We start from the raw sequence: 14,216 nt of genomic DNA on the forward strand, positions 1-14,216 counted from the left end.
CTACGGTCCATGTCATCAACACCCTGTCTTCTAGAAACCCCAACGTTATGCGCCTTGTGCGAATGTTCGTGCTTCAGTGTCTTCACTATAATATCCAGTTCCTTGCACGCCATGTTCTGGGTATTGATAACTGTATTGCTGATGCTCTATCACAGAACCAGATGGAGAGGTTTCGCCAGCTGGTGCTGTGGGCAAGGGCTCAGCCAGACGTGGTCCCCCCAGCGCTATGGGAGATTGGAGGACCGAATTGGAAAGGGCCTGTCCATGGCACCCAGCACTTTGGCCAGCTACCAGGGGGCAGGTAGGGAACTGTCAAACTTCAGGGGGACCAGAGGCTACGCCCAGGAGTGGCCCATCCCCATGGAGCATCTTATGGAGTTCTGCATGGAGGAAAACTGAGGGGCTCTTCTGGTTTCCGACCTCAGCTGGAAGGCAGAGCGGGCCCTCCTGCGACTCAGATGGTCCAAAATGGACCAACATCATAAGGGGCGCGTGATTGTATTAGACCCCTGCCAGCAGGAGGAGCTCTGTCTGGTGACAGCCCTGCGCAGCTTTGCGGCAGTGCGGGGGGGGCGCAGTGAGGGTACTATTCATACACAGGGACTCCCAGCACCTTACCCGGTATCAGTTTTGGTTGGTGGCAAAAGCCGCACTGCGCAACTTAGGTGTGGACCCCAGTAAGTTCAGGACACACTCCTTCAGGATAGGTGCGGCGTGCACTGTGGCCCACCTGGGTTTCTCCAAAGAGAGGCTACAGGCGGTGGGCAGGTGGTCCTCGGACACATATAGGTCTTATGTTAGACCACTCGCTGAGGTGCATGAGGCCAGCAGCTGATTGTTGCCCCTTCACCCTGATGTCGTTTGTTGTTGTTTTGACAGGCTGCTGGAAAAGATCGGAGCAGGCGTGCATCCTCCTCTGCGGCTACAGCATGGTTTTCCGGGCAGGCCACAGGGTGGCGAAGTCTCGCTTTGGTACGCAGCTGGGGCTCAGTCAATGGGCCTCAGTGTGGTGGCTGGGATGCCAGGGGATGTGTTGGGATGGGCTCCTACCTGCCTTGTTTCAGCCAGCTGTCGACCTGGTGGTGCCCCAGGTGCTTGTCATCCACCTTGGGGGTAATGACTTGGGTCTGTTGAAGGGCAAGGCCCTAATCAAACAGGCTTGTAGTGACCTCCGGGCCATCGCACGTCGCTGGCTGGGGGTGCACTTGATGTGGTCGGACATCCTGCCGTGCAGGAAATGGAATTGTACCGGTGACCCACGGGGTTGAACAGGGCTCGGAAAAAGGTTAATAGGCAAATTCAGAAGGCCCTCAGGGACTTGGGGGGTTCTGTCATCCACCACCCAGGGATAGGGCACGATAGGTTGGAGCTGTTTCAGCCAGATGGCTTGCATTTAACTGACAGGGGCAATGACATCTTTCTAATGGACCTGCAGAGGGGCTTACACCAGATTCTTATCAGGTGTGGGGTAAAGGGAGACTAAGCAGAGGCTTGTCCCCCTTTGGTGGCAAAGAAGTGTGGGGAAAGGTTAAAAGGGAAAGGGCAGCTAGGTGACACCTTTAGGCATCTTTGGGGGTGATAGGCGGTCCAGAGGCCTGCAGCTCAGGGCTATACGGCCCGGGGGCAGAATACCTTTGGGGCCAACGTGCCTTATCCGCTCAGAGTTTCAGGGCTCCAGGGGGTGGTGATGTGGGTTGAGCCCCCTACACATCTTCAGGGTGTGGCCTGAGCTGGGGTCTGGCACAGGGCAGCCCCGGGCTCAGGCAGGGTTTGGTTACCCAATAACTGCAAGCAGGCTTTGCCTGGATCATCAGAATGCTCCCGCACTTGATTTCCCCTCTGCAGGTTCATTATTCTAATTGATTCCGTTTAATAAAGTGGCCCATGATTTAACCCAATGAATGGTGTTTGTGTTTTATTTCGGCAATAGGCTGCAAATAGATATTATAGAAAGATACTCACACAGAGAGTGTTGAAGAAGCTGAGAGCTTCTGAGAGCTCAGAGCAATGCCGTCAGGAGTCTAGAACAAGAGGCTAGATTCCTAGCAGGGGAACCCAAGGTGGAATGGTCAAAGCTGAGACAACAGACCATGATGCATCCAAACTCAGAGGAAGGCAATGGTAAACCACCTCTGAATACCTCTTACCACGAAAACCCTATGAACACAGTATCTAAAATTCAACACAAGATAGTGCTGGAAGATGAGACCCCCAGGTCAGAAGGCACTCAACGAGCTAATGGGGAAGAACAAAGGACAAGTACGAGTAGCGCTGTGACTAATGATGCAGCTGGGTCAAAGTTGAAAGGAAGCCCAGAGGCTGATGAGCACAGAAGCAAAAGGAGAGTCCGGAGTTGTATGATGCACACAATAGGAACATGGAATGTAAGAAGCATGAACCAGGGAAAGTTAGAAATTGTCAAGCAAGAAATGGAACGCATCAACATTACAATACTTGGCGTAAGTGAATTAAAATGGACAGGAATGGGACATTTTCAATCAGGTAACTACAAAATATTTTATACAGGAAATAAGAAATCAAGAAGAAACAGGGTTGCTTTAATAGTGAGAAGTGATGTAGCAAAAGCAATTAGGAGCTACAACACAAGGTCTGAGCAAGTGATATCAATGAGATTAAACAGGAAACCTATTAACATAACCATCACCCAAGTCTACGCTCCAATGGCAAATGCAGAAGAAGAAGAATTGTAGAGATTTTACACAGAAGTACAGGAGGAAATTGATCACACACCAAAACAAGATGTGATGATTATCATGGGGGACTGGAATGCAAAAGTAGGGAACAGAGAAGAACTAGGAATTGTGGGGAAGCAGGAGAAACAATCATTGAATTCTGTGAAGCCAATAATTTGTTTCTTGCAAACACATTTTTTGAGCAACCAAAAGGACGACTGTACCAGATGGACATCACCAGATGGTCAATTATAGGAATCAAATTGATTATATAATTGGTAACAGAAAATGGAGAAGTTCCATTTTCTGTTACCAATTCTGCAAAAACAAGACCAGGAGCAGACTGCAGTACAGATCATGAAGTGGTCATATCGAAAATCAGAGTAAAGCTAAAGAAGGACAACAAAGCAATCATAATGCCAAAATACAATTTAAATAACATCCCAGAAGAATGTAAAGATCAAATAAGGAACAGGTTTGAGGCTTTAAACTTAGTTGACACAGATCCAGAAAAACTATAGAGTGAAGTCAGAGACATTATCAGGAAAGAATGCAAAAAGACAATACCGCTCGTTAAAAAGAGAGAAAGACCTCAATGGATGACTGAAGAAACTCTTAAAATGGTTAAAGACAGAAGGAAAGCAAGAGCTAAAGGAGATAGAAACATGGTCAGAGCCCTAAAAGCAACAATACAGCAACTAGTATGTAGGGACAAAGAGAACTATTACAATAGTTAGTGTATAGAAACAAAAAGGGAAGAACAAGAGCCCTATTCCAAAAGATTAGAGAAATGAAAGGGAAATTTTAACCAAGAGTAGGGATGTTGAATAATCAACAGGGGAACACACTGACTGACCAAGATGAAATAAAAGAAAGATGGAAGCAATACACTGAAGAACTCTATAAAAGATATGCAAGGATGACAGATTCATTCACGGAGGAACCATATGATGAAGAACCAGAAATTTTAGAATGTGAGGTAAAAGCTGCTCTTAAAATACTTGGAAGAAACAAATCACCAGGAACAGATGGCATACCAATAGAGTTGCTACAAGCTACTGAGAATGAATCTGTCCAGATTTTGACAAAAAAATTGTCAACAAATATGGAAAACTAAACAATGGCCCACAGACTGGAAGAGTCCAATATATATCCCAATTCCAAAGAAAGGGGATCCCAGGGAATGCAGTAATTATCAAACTATTGTCTTAATATCCCATGCAAGTAAAGTAATGCTCAAGATTCTACAACAAAGGCTCTTACCATATATGGAGCAAGAAATGCCAGACATCCAAGCTGGATTTAGAAAGGGAAGAGGCACCAGAGATCATATCACAAACGTATGTCGGACAATGGAACGGACCAAGGAATTTCAGAAGAAAATCACCCTGTGCTTCATAGATTATAGCAAAGCCTTTGACTGTGTAGATCATGAAAAACTATGGAATGCTTTAAAAGAAATGGGGGTGCCACAGCATCTGATTGTCCTGATGCACAACCTACACTCTGGACAAGAGGCTACTGTAAGGACAGAATATGGAGAAACCGATTGGTTCCCCATCAGAAAGGGTGTGAGACAGGGGTGTTTTTTATCACCCTATTTGTTTAATCTATATGTAGAATATATCATACGGATAGCGGGATTGGACCAAGATGAAGGAGGTGTGAAAACTGGAGGGAGAAATATCAATAATTTAAGATATGCAGACGATACCATACTACTAGCAGAAACCAGGAATGTTTTGAATTGATTGCTGATGAAAGTTAAAGAGGAAAGCACAAAACCAGGACTACAGCTGAACATCAAAAAGACGAAAGTAATGACAACAGAAGATTTATGTAACTTTAAAGTTGACAGTGAAGACATTGAATTTATCAAGGATTATCAATACCTCGGCACAGTCATTAACCAAAATGGAGACAATAGTCAAGAAATCAGAAGGCTAGGACTGGGGAGAGCAGCTGTGAGAGAACTAGAAAAGGTCCTCAAATGCAAAGATGTATCACTGAACACCAAAGTCAGGATCATTCAGACCATGGTATTCCTGGTCTCTATGTATGGATGTGAAAGTTGGACAATGAAAAAAGCGGATAAGAGAAAAATCAACTCCTTTGAAATGTGGTGTTGGAGGAGAGCTTTGTGCATACCATGGACTGCGAAAAAGGCAAATAATTGGGTGTTAGAACAAATTAAACCAGAACTGTCGCTAAAAGCTAAAATGATGAAACTGAGGTTAACATACTTTGGACACATAATGAGAAGACATGATTCACTAGAAAAGATAATAATGCTGGGAAAAACAAAAGGGAGTAGAAAAAGAGGAAGGCCAAACAAGAGATGGATTGATTCCATAAAGGAAGCCACAGACGTGAACTTACAAGATCTGAACAGTTCATGACAGATGCTCTTGGAGGTCACTGTTTCATAGGGTCGCCATAAGTCATAACTGACTTGAAGGCACATAACAACAAACTCACACACTCTGCCCGCTAGTGCTTTCTCTTAACAAATATTAATTTTAAAAACTGCTCAATCTAGCAACCACACCCTTCTCCTGGCTAGCTACAAAGAATGTGCTTTGAGGCATGTCCTTCAAGGAAACAGCTCTGAGCATGCTTGGACTACCCTTCAAGGCAGTCCTACTAGGCCCATAACCCTGCTGGTTAGTCCTCATAAGAACAGATGGAGTTAAGAGCCTTCCTAAAGTAGGTTGGAAAGCTGACAGCCCCACTACTCAATTTTCACATTTTTTTTCTGCCTAGAGAAATATGGGAGGAACCTCTTTACCATAGCTATATTTTTGGATTAGGATTGCCTGGGTGCTACAGAGACCAGATTGAGCACAGAACAATAGATTGACAGAATTGTGTGCAGAGGTTCTCTGAGTTCAAATAGAAGTATAAAATGTGTGTGGGACAGGAAAGGGTGTGTAGCTTTGAGATATTGGGGGGAGGTAAAAATGCTTAGCATTCTCTTTGGGAGGGCTGTGCCCCAGTAGCCCATCCTCCACTGTTCACAAATGCAGCTGGGTGTAGGGAAGAATAGGGTAAGAGACATTTTCTTTTAAACATGCAAGAATTCACTTTACAATTGTCAACACTTATCATACTTTGAGTTTGCCCAGGTCAAGTATGCACTATACAGGAAACAGAATTTAACAAATTGAGATAGGAGCAAACCAAAGTAATCAGAGTGCTCTTGGTTGCCCATGATTAATTTTTCTAAGGCATCCAATCTGCTATATTATTTTTTATAGAATTGTTCACTAATCTTATGCAACAGAAGCCATTCATTCTGTTTGTTTAACTGTCGCAAAAACCTCACCAAGCAATAGTTCATCATTATTTCCTTTTGCTTAAACAAACAAAAACGTGTTAAACTGAAGACCCCTGGCACTTTTACAGGAAATAAAACAGTTAGAGGAATGGGTTTGAAAGAATTCAGATCTTTTCTGAATTCCTGAAACCCATCTTTATGGAAATCGTTCAGCATAGACTACAAGTCTGAAGTGTCTTGTAATGCAATGAGGATCGTGCCTTTGATGGCGAGGGTGGTAGGACTAGTCCTACTCAGGATAGACCCACTGAAGTTAATAGACATGACTAACTTAGGTTCATTAATTTCAATGGAACTATGCAGAGCAGAACTTAGTTGAATACAACCCTGAAAGTTTTCAGGTCACCAAACTCATCCTGCAAATATTTACAGCTCAGAGTATAAGCAATAAGATTAACATTTCTAGTCTTAGTGTTTCAGTTTTTATGGTTAAACTTGGCTTTTAAGAACCTGAGTCATTATGATATCCATACTATTCTGTTCATTACAGTGCTATGACACAATGTTATCTGTCAAGCCAGCCAGCCAACCACACACAGTGAATAACAGCAGAGAATTTTTAAACATAGAAAAAATGTAAAGTGTTGGTTGACATTTGATGTATTTATTATAGTGCTGACATGCCAAAAGTGTAAGGAAAATCACTTTGCTCTCCGAAAAGCTGCATATAAACACATTTCTTCAGGTTTTCAATGTAAGAAGTTGAAGTTTAGCATTGCATGATCACCATCTGGTGGCCACATGATGGACTAAGAGCTCAATGTTATGTCATCATAATCAACAAAATGTCCTTATGCATCACTGTTAACAGGATGTGAAGCATAGGATGTGGAGCACATTGCTTCGTGGTACTGGAGTCATGAAGACAACATGCTTACCCCTTCCCATATATATTACATGAGTATTTATTATAGGATTGGTGCACACTGTGTCTTGATAATTATATGGAATGTTTTTTAAGGTATCCAAATATATTTCAGTAATACTGTATTATTCAGAGCAGTTTTTTTTTAATAAAATGTAAGGCATGGATAAAGCAAGTTGTAACAGCATGAAATGGTTGTTTGGGAGAATAAAACACAACTGACCACAGATGGTATTTAACTTTTAAATATATTTACATGGTAATAATGTTTCCATTTCACTTAATCAGTATCTCCTAATGAAGCGTGTGTGCACGCACATACACACAATCTTTATTTTACAAGGCTTGCCTATCAAAACTAGTTGCAGGAGACCTTCAAACATTTCAGAGGCCTATTTTCAGATTCTGAGAGAACCATTGGGTTCCTGCATTGAGCAGGAAGTTGGACTTGACAGTCCTTCCAACAATACTATTCTGTGATTCTATGAAAGTAGCATCCTCTTCCAATTTGCAAGAATCTACTTGTGTTGTGAGGCTTTGTGACAAGGTGCCTACTGTAACCAACCTTTTTCCTGGAACATGCTTAACTACTGGGTTAAACCTTATAATTCATATTAATAGATGGTGTCATAGTGCTAATTGGTCCAAATTGCTTCCTTTTATCAAGATGAGCAAGGAATTATGGTCTGTGAACAGCCTGAATGAAGCAGTAATGCTGCCAGGTTTGAAGGGGCCCTGGGGAAGATTGGAGGTCATCTGCCATCAGATCCTTTTCTCTTCCTCTCCCCTCGTACTTCCCTGGTTGCTTTCTCCTTTCCCCTACTCACCAGGCAGCTGGAAGGCAGTGAATGAATGCATTTTTCTTTATGTTGCGGGGGGGGGGAGGAGAAAAGGGGACAAAGTTTCCCCCAAAGCCTTCAAAATGAATGAGGATGTTTCTCCTTCAGGCAATGGGTAATCATTTTAATTTTTTGTCTCTATGGCCAGTAGTGTAGTGGCAATTCAGAAGTGCAGGGTCCCTTCATAATAGTCACAGCCACATCCACTTCTAAGATTATACAGCCTTCTAAGAATATAGAATAATCTGGCCAGGTTTAACTACTGCTTTCTGCTTCCTTATCACTGTCACCATTTGACTGTCCTTTCTCACTGAATGACTGGATTGAATCTACATGTTTATCTCCTGCTGCTACCAAACTGATTAATGATGTAGATGGGATGTTATCATCAGGATTCACTATCTCTTCTTCTGCAGTTCCAGAATTCTTACTTTCCACAACTTGGCTTTTTGAAGTAGGTACTAATAGGAACTAGTTTCACTGTGACTGGTTCTAATCAGCAGGAAGCAACAAGAAAGCAGAATATTCTTCTCAGTGGCTAATAACACTTTCATGCTGATTGACTCATATGATGCTAGAGATACAGAGGCTCTGCTGGGAGCTGGCTCCCAAAAAAGTAAGCAGTCTAAGATCCCCAAGACCCTGGATGACTACACCCCTGTATATGGCTAGCACTGTAGGATGCCCATGTGTGCAGGGGACAGCCTGCTATTTGAAGGATTGTCTGGTCCACATCTGGTTTAAGATCAAGAACCATAAAAAGGAAGGACGGAGTGGGAGCTTGACATGGCCCATCAATAGTTACCACCTGGATTGCAGGCTGAGCAGACACAAAAGTCACCTGGTTACTGTCTTCCTCACTATGCCAAGATGTATTTTATTTCTATTAATTATTTTGCTAAATATGAAGCTATATGTCTAAATTAGCATATGTAAATTTTATGCAAATCTTTCCCCCACTTAGATAGATTGGCAGTTGGGTATCTTTCTCAGTGTGCTGGGCCATCCTACAGCACCAGAACTGAGGGGTTGCTCCTCTCCACGTCTCCCACCTGCCATGGTGAGGGAGAAGATCAATAAGCAGCTGACTGGATGAGTGCAGTAAGAGGAGCAGCCGCTGTTTACTTACTCATCTGCCCTCTTTTTCTAAGTGGCTCTGGGCAGTAACAGCAAGAAGGAAGAGCAACAGGGGCCTCTGGCCAACAAATGGCTCTTCACAATGACCACTCGTGCTGGAACAACCAACCAAACCCTAAGAGAGAAGAAGGGATGATGGAGCAAAGAGGTATTGTCTGCATCATAGTAACAGCAACTGAGGCCACTTCCAGGCACTCCATTGTTTTGTAGGTGGTATTCAGTGCATACCAGCAAATTCAGGTTGCACAGTTAAAGTGGACTTGGCACTTTTGTGCAACGTCCCCTGTCAGGATCCCTCCTGCTGCCACCACCTGTCAGGTCCCACCCTGTGTCACCACCAGTCAGGATCCTGATTTGCATTATTTCTCTCACCGGCTCTAGCACAAATCTCGCAAAATCCTACTGCTAGGCAGCACCACCAGCCACTCCCTGTTTCACAATATTGCCTTGAGACTTTGCCTTAGTCTCCTTCTGGCTTATTGTTACTTTATGTCTGGGTGCACTTGCAGGCCACAACCCCTCTGTATCTTTGTGCCAATAAAGCTTACAGCCCTGGGTTGCCCTGGATACTTGATGATACACTATCTCTTCACTGCTGCCACCATTTGATACTGTCTCCACCTTGGTAAATACCCTGCTCACCCTTCTGGTCTGTGAAAGCCCCAGCCAAGGATCAGGCTTTTGGTAAACAAAGAAAAATATTTATTTATAAACACCAGGAAATAACAAGATTACTTATGGTATATTTAACAAGGGTATGATTTCATATATTGTGCTACTCTTTATGTTTCTAGTCATATAGAATCTGCCTCAATACCAGCCTAATACAATCCAGCCCACAACCAACTCCCCTCTCATCATCAACCCCCTCACAACCAACCACCCTCTCTCAACTGTCATCCTCTCATTTATACCTTCAGCCACTCAAACACTCAGCCAATCATCATACAGCATTCTCCAGCAATCTAGCCCATGTACTCCCCCTTCTCACTCAGTCCACTTACCATATATACTTTAATAAACCTGCACTTACCATATTTACAGTAATATCTATATACAGAGACATCACACACACCCCTCCCCAAATTGGACTTTTTGCAGTACAGAAACTGGCAGGAAAATGCACTTGAAAGTATGGGACATCAATTGCTTGATGTAAAACTTTCTGTAAAGAGATTGTTAGGTCCAAACCCAACACGCAAGCCGCCCTGTCTACCCCAACTCGCTTATTACACCCGGGAAGAGTGCGGAGCTGAGTGCAAATGAACCCACTATCAGAGATCAAGTAACACGAGACAAAAACCTTTGCAAAGGGGACTCAATACTTACAAGCCGAAGCAGGCCAGCATGGGAACCTCGTTTATTGGTGTTCAAGGGTTTATATAGGCTTACCCCAAAGTTTACAATATCGGGTTCACGTCATAAAATACAAAAGAAGCAATTGCTAACTGTCATAGCTTTGGGGCATATGTAAGGAGGTAAAGGGGTACAGGGGGAAGGACAAAGTAGAAACATCAAGACTATCTCTTAGCCTCTATGTCTGCATATTTCGCATGTCCTTGAGATAAGCACTATGCAGGAGCAGACAAAGGCAACTATTGAGGGGAGGCCCAGCTGCAACCGGGTGCCCCCTAAACTGGAGACAGACATGATATCACTCTGCTTACATATTAAAGGAGTAGTACAAGTCAAGGATATGAGGGGCATTGGAATAGCGTTTGACATTTCTATGCAATGCACGTTTGTAACAATAAGCAAGGCCATAAGCTCAAATGTGATACAGAAATGCATAGTAGGGAAGTTTCCAGCTTAAACCGGCTTTTATTATGCGAGCCACTGGAATGTAGTAAGGGTCAGGTCACCAGGAAATAAACCGATGTTTATATCAAAAGTCAAATAAAGGCCACTTTGGTTCTATTTCCCATAAAGCCCAAGCTGGTTTAGATAGGACAAGTGAATTATAGTTTTACTGGCACTGGGGGTTTCAATTTATCCCTAACAGTCCCCCCTTTCAGCCCTGAGAGACTGACTAGTCTCTCAGGTAGCTGTATTTCCCTGCTTGGGTTGCCAAAGCGGTCTCAAAGCCATTTCCATGTAAGTCGGTTGTGGTTTTCGGGAAAAGGACAGTGTGAGCTTGCCCAAACAGACCGAGGCCAATTGCATCAAATTAGGAATACATTGCAAACAACAGCAAACAGAAATCAACAAAACAAGTACCATAACAATGTAAAATAAAATTTTGTGCCAGTCAGGCCATGCTGAAAACCAGTCAGAAAACCCAGAGAACAAAGAGAAATTCCCAATGCGCTCCACCTCATGATAAATGTTCCCAATATCGTTGATGTGTTTAATGACGTCAGCTTTGCTGTCCGTAATATGGGTACAACATTCACTCCCTATTAACGAACAGACCCCCCCGTGAGAGCTCAATAAAAAGTCCAAGGCGAGCCGGTTTTGCAAAACTACAGTTCTAATTTGCCCTTGTTCATTTGTAAGATCTGAAAAGGAAATAGCCGAATCATTCATAAAATGTTCAAAGGCTTGAGAAAGTTCTATGAGTTCCTGGTATGTTTTGGCTGCGCCATACATTGGAAAAAATCCTCTCAACACTGCCTCCCCTGTGCCTCTCTTATTACGGCGGCGCAAAGTGGGCAGAGTGGGGGAAACCCGGAGCCCTGGCACCACCCTTCCCAAAGTGCAGGTCCAGGAGCCTGATACTGGTAGTTTCCTTACCGCTGAGTGTCCACAAAGCCACCAGAGTCCAGCTGGGGTTTGATGGTCCACTAAGTCCGTGAGGAAAGGCACCAGATGATGGTCTGTAAAAGTCAGCCGCAACAGATGCTGCCAGATGGATAACCAAGTCAAGCCCTCTGCTCTATGTGTTCCATTCAAAAATGTCCAATTACCCGGGTTTGTAGAGTAAATCAAGCCATCACACATCATCCCACCCGTTGGCTGGCTTCCGCTGCCTACGCAGACTGATCTGGCGATGGGCCCGCTTAGAACCAGCCCCCCTTCTAGTTCCTGTGAGCTGGAATGTGAGGCAAAGGAAAGATATTCTTTCAACGGCAAAGGGGCCCCAGTCAAGGGGACTCCAGCCTGTCCATGTGGTGGTGTGTGTGCACAGACATAACAAGTGCCCTTTTTAGGAGCTGTTTCTTCCATCAAGGCAACAAACGTATTACCATCCCACCCATCGCCTATTTTAGTATTTCTTTGTTTAAACCCACCTAATGTCTTTGTCTTTTGTGTAGCCTGTGTTACCTGTTACCTATCCCTAACAAGATCATAATGAATGCTCAATAACAGTGGATGTCAACATCCCCACAAAATTTGTGCAAACAGATCAGGATGAATGCTCAATAAACAGGTTGTCAGGAAGCAACCTGATGACCCCATGTAATTGCCACGTTAAGCCACTTACCAAGCCCTGGCACAGTTAGCCACTGTGTTGTTGGAAATGTAGAGTTCACAAATTTGAAGAAAAAGTACACTAGGAACAAACTCTAGCACCACATTACATTGATAAGTCCCAAAATCCAACTGATGAAACTCCATAGCCATAGACTATGAATGTCCATAGACATTCATCAGCATAACCAGAGGACTGAATCTGGGGAGGAGGCTTTCCTAAATTTGGAGGCAGAGTGAATCTGAATATCACAGCAGTGGGGTAAAAGAAAATGAGAACACAAACCTAAAGGCTCAGCCAAAAATGAAAATGTTTTTTGGGAAAAGGATATTTGCCTGTTTTTGAAAGAGTTTTGAATACAGGGTACCAGGCAACCCTTCCTAGGAAATGCACTGCAGTTAGAGAGCACCACAACCAAAAGAGGCCTCCTCCCTGGTTGCCACCTGCTTCACTTCAGAAGGCTCCCAAAGAAAATCTTAGCGTGCAGAAAGGTTCACATGGGACAAAATATTATTTCAGGTACCTGGATCCCAACTTCTGTAGCACTGGCAAGCACCAGCCCTCAAAACTGAACCTGCAACCTGTGAAGGTGTTTCAAAACAGGTAACATATATCCCAACAGCTTGCCAGTGAGAAACCTAACAGCTGTACTCTGAACTCACATTTCCAACAGTCTTCAGAAGCATCCCCAAATATAATGCATTACAAAATCTGGAGGCTACCAGAATATGGAAAATTGTGGCCAGGCCATCCATATGGAATTGCAGCTGGGCACATAGTAGTTCTAGAGGCCATTTAGGCCTTCAATAATAAGGTAGACTCTACCAGTATCACCAGACTACACACCTGAGTTTTTAGGGTGAAGAGCAACCTCATTCAGAAAAGATAGATGACAACCACCTGAGACAGATGAACCAACCTTAAGGTTGTTAGGATCGGGCTTCACTCTATTGCCCTTCAACTGATCCATTGTTGATTGCAGGCACCAATTTATCCTAGATCAGAAAAAAAAATATTGATGACAATTTTCACCAAATCCCCAGATGGCATTCCTCGGTATGGTTTTATGTAGATGTTAAGAAGCATGAGGGACAAGATGGGACTTTGTGAGACCCCACTGCATAAGTGCTAGGGATAGAAATTAAAAGAAATAAAATTGTCCTGGGGGTTGCTCTGGTAAGATAGACAGAACAGACAATGAATTACATCCCTTCTTCTGATCCTTTTCCCAGCCCTGGGATCTCAGTGCCACGTCAGCTTCCCACACATCCTAACGCTACTGCTACTTAATACCAAATCATCATTAATACTACTATTTTAATCCAGGTTGAAAAGGCCATCTGGTTTACCTCAGGAGACTTGCCTAGATGAAACTGCAGCTGCTGCCCTAATACTTTCCCCAGCTGAGTACTGGGTTTGGTACTGGGTACTGGGTTTGGTTTCCTTGGGAAGAAGGTCAGCAGAGACTGTGGTGTCTTTATGAAATATGGTTTATTTATTTACACACATTCCAATCTGAGTTTAGGATGGAGGGGTTCAAGGCATTAGCAGCAATATCCAGCTTTTCCACCAGGGTTACAGGAGGCATCCTAAAGGCATGGTGCAGAGACCCAGTCTCTCTGCCTGCCTCCAGTTCCCAGCCATTTCTCTGACACACCCTCCACACACTCATACACAAACTCTCCTAGATGCGGGGGGGGGGGAGGCTGTCCTGAAGAGTTTCAATGACAAAAGGATCTTCCTGGCCCATTCACCAGTTGCTGGGCACCTGATAGACCCATTAACAAACCTGGCCACTCTATTAGCTTAACAAAGAAACTCATCAGACCCGCAGAGCGAGTTTCTCTACCCCAAGGCACAGGATTCCAAATCAGAGGCTGGAAGGGGACTCGTAGAAATTATCCATTTCAACCCCCAAACTCACAACAGTATA

The sequence above is a fragment of the Rhineura floridana genome, chromosome 5 (assembly GCF_030035675.1).
Source record: "Rhineura floridana isolate rRhiFlo1 chromosome 5, rRhiFlo1.hap2, whole genome shotgun sequence".
Classification (NCBI taxonomy): Eukaryota; Metazoa; Chordata; class Lepidosauria; order Squamata; family Rhineuridae; genus Rhineura; species Rhineura floridana.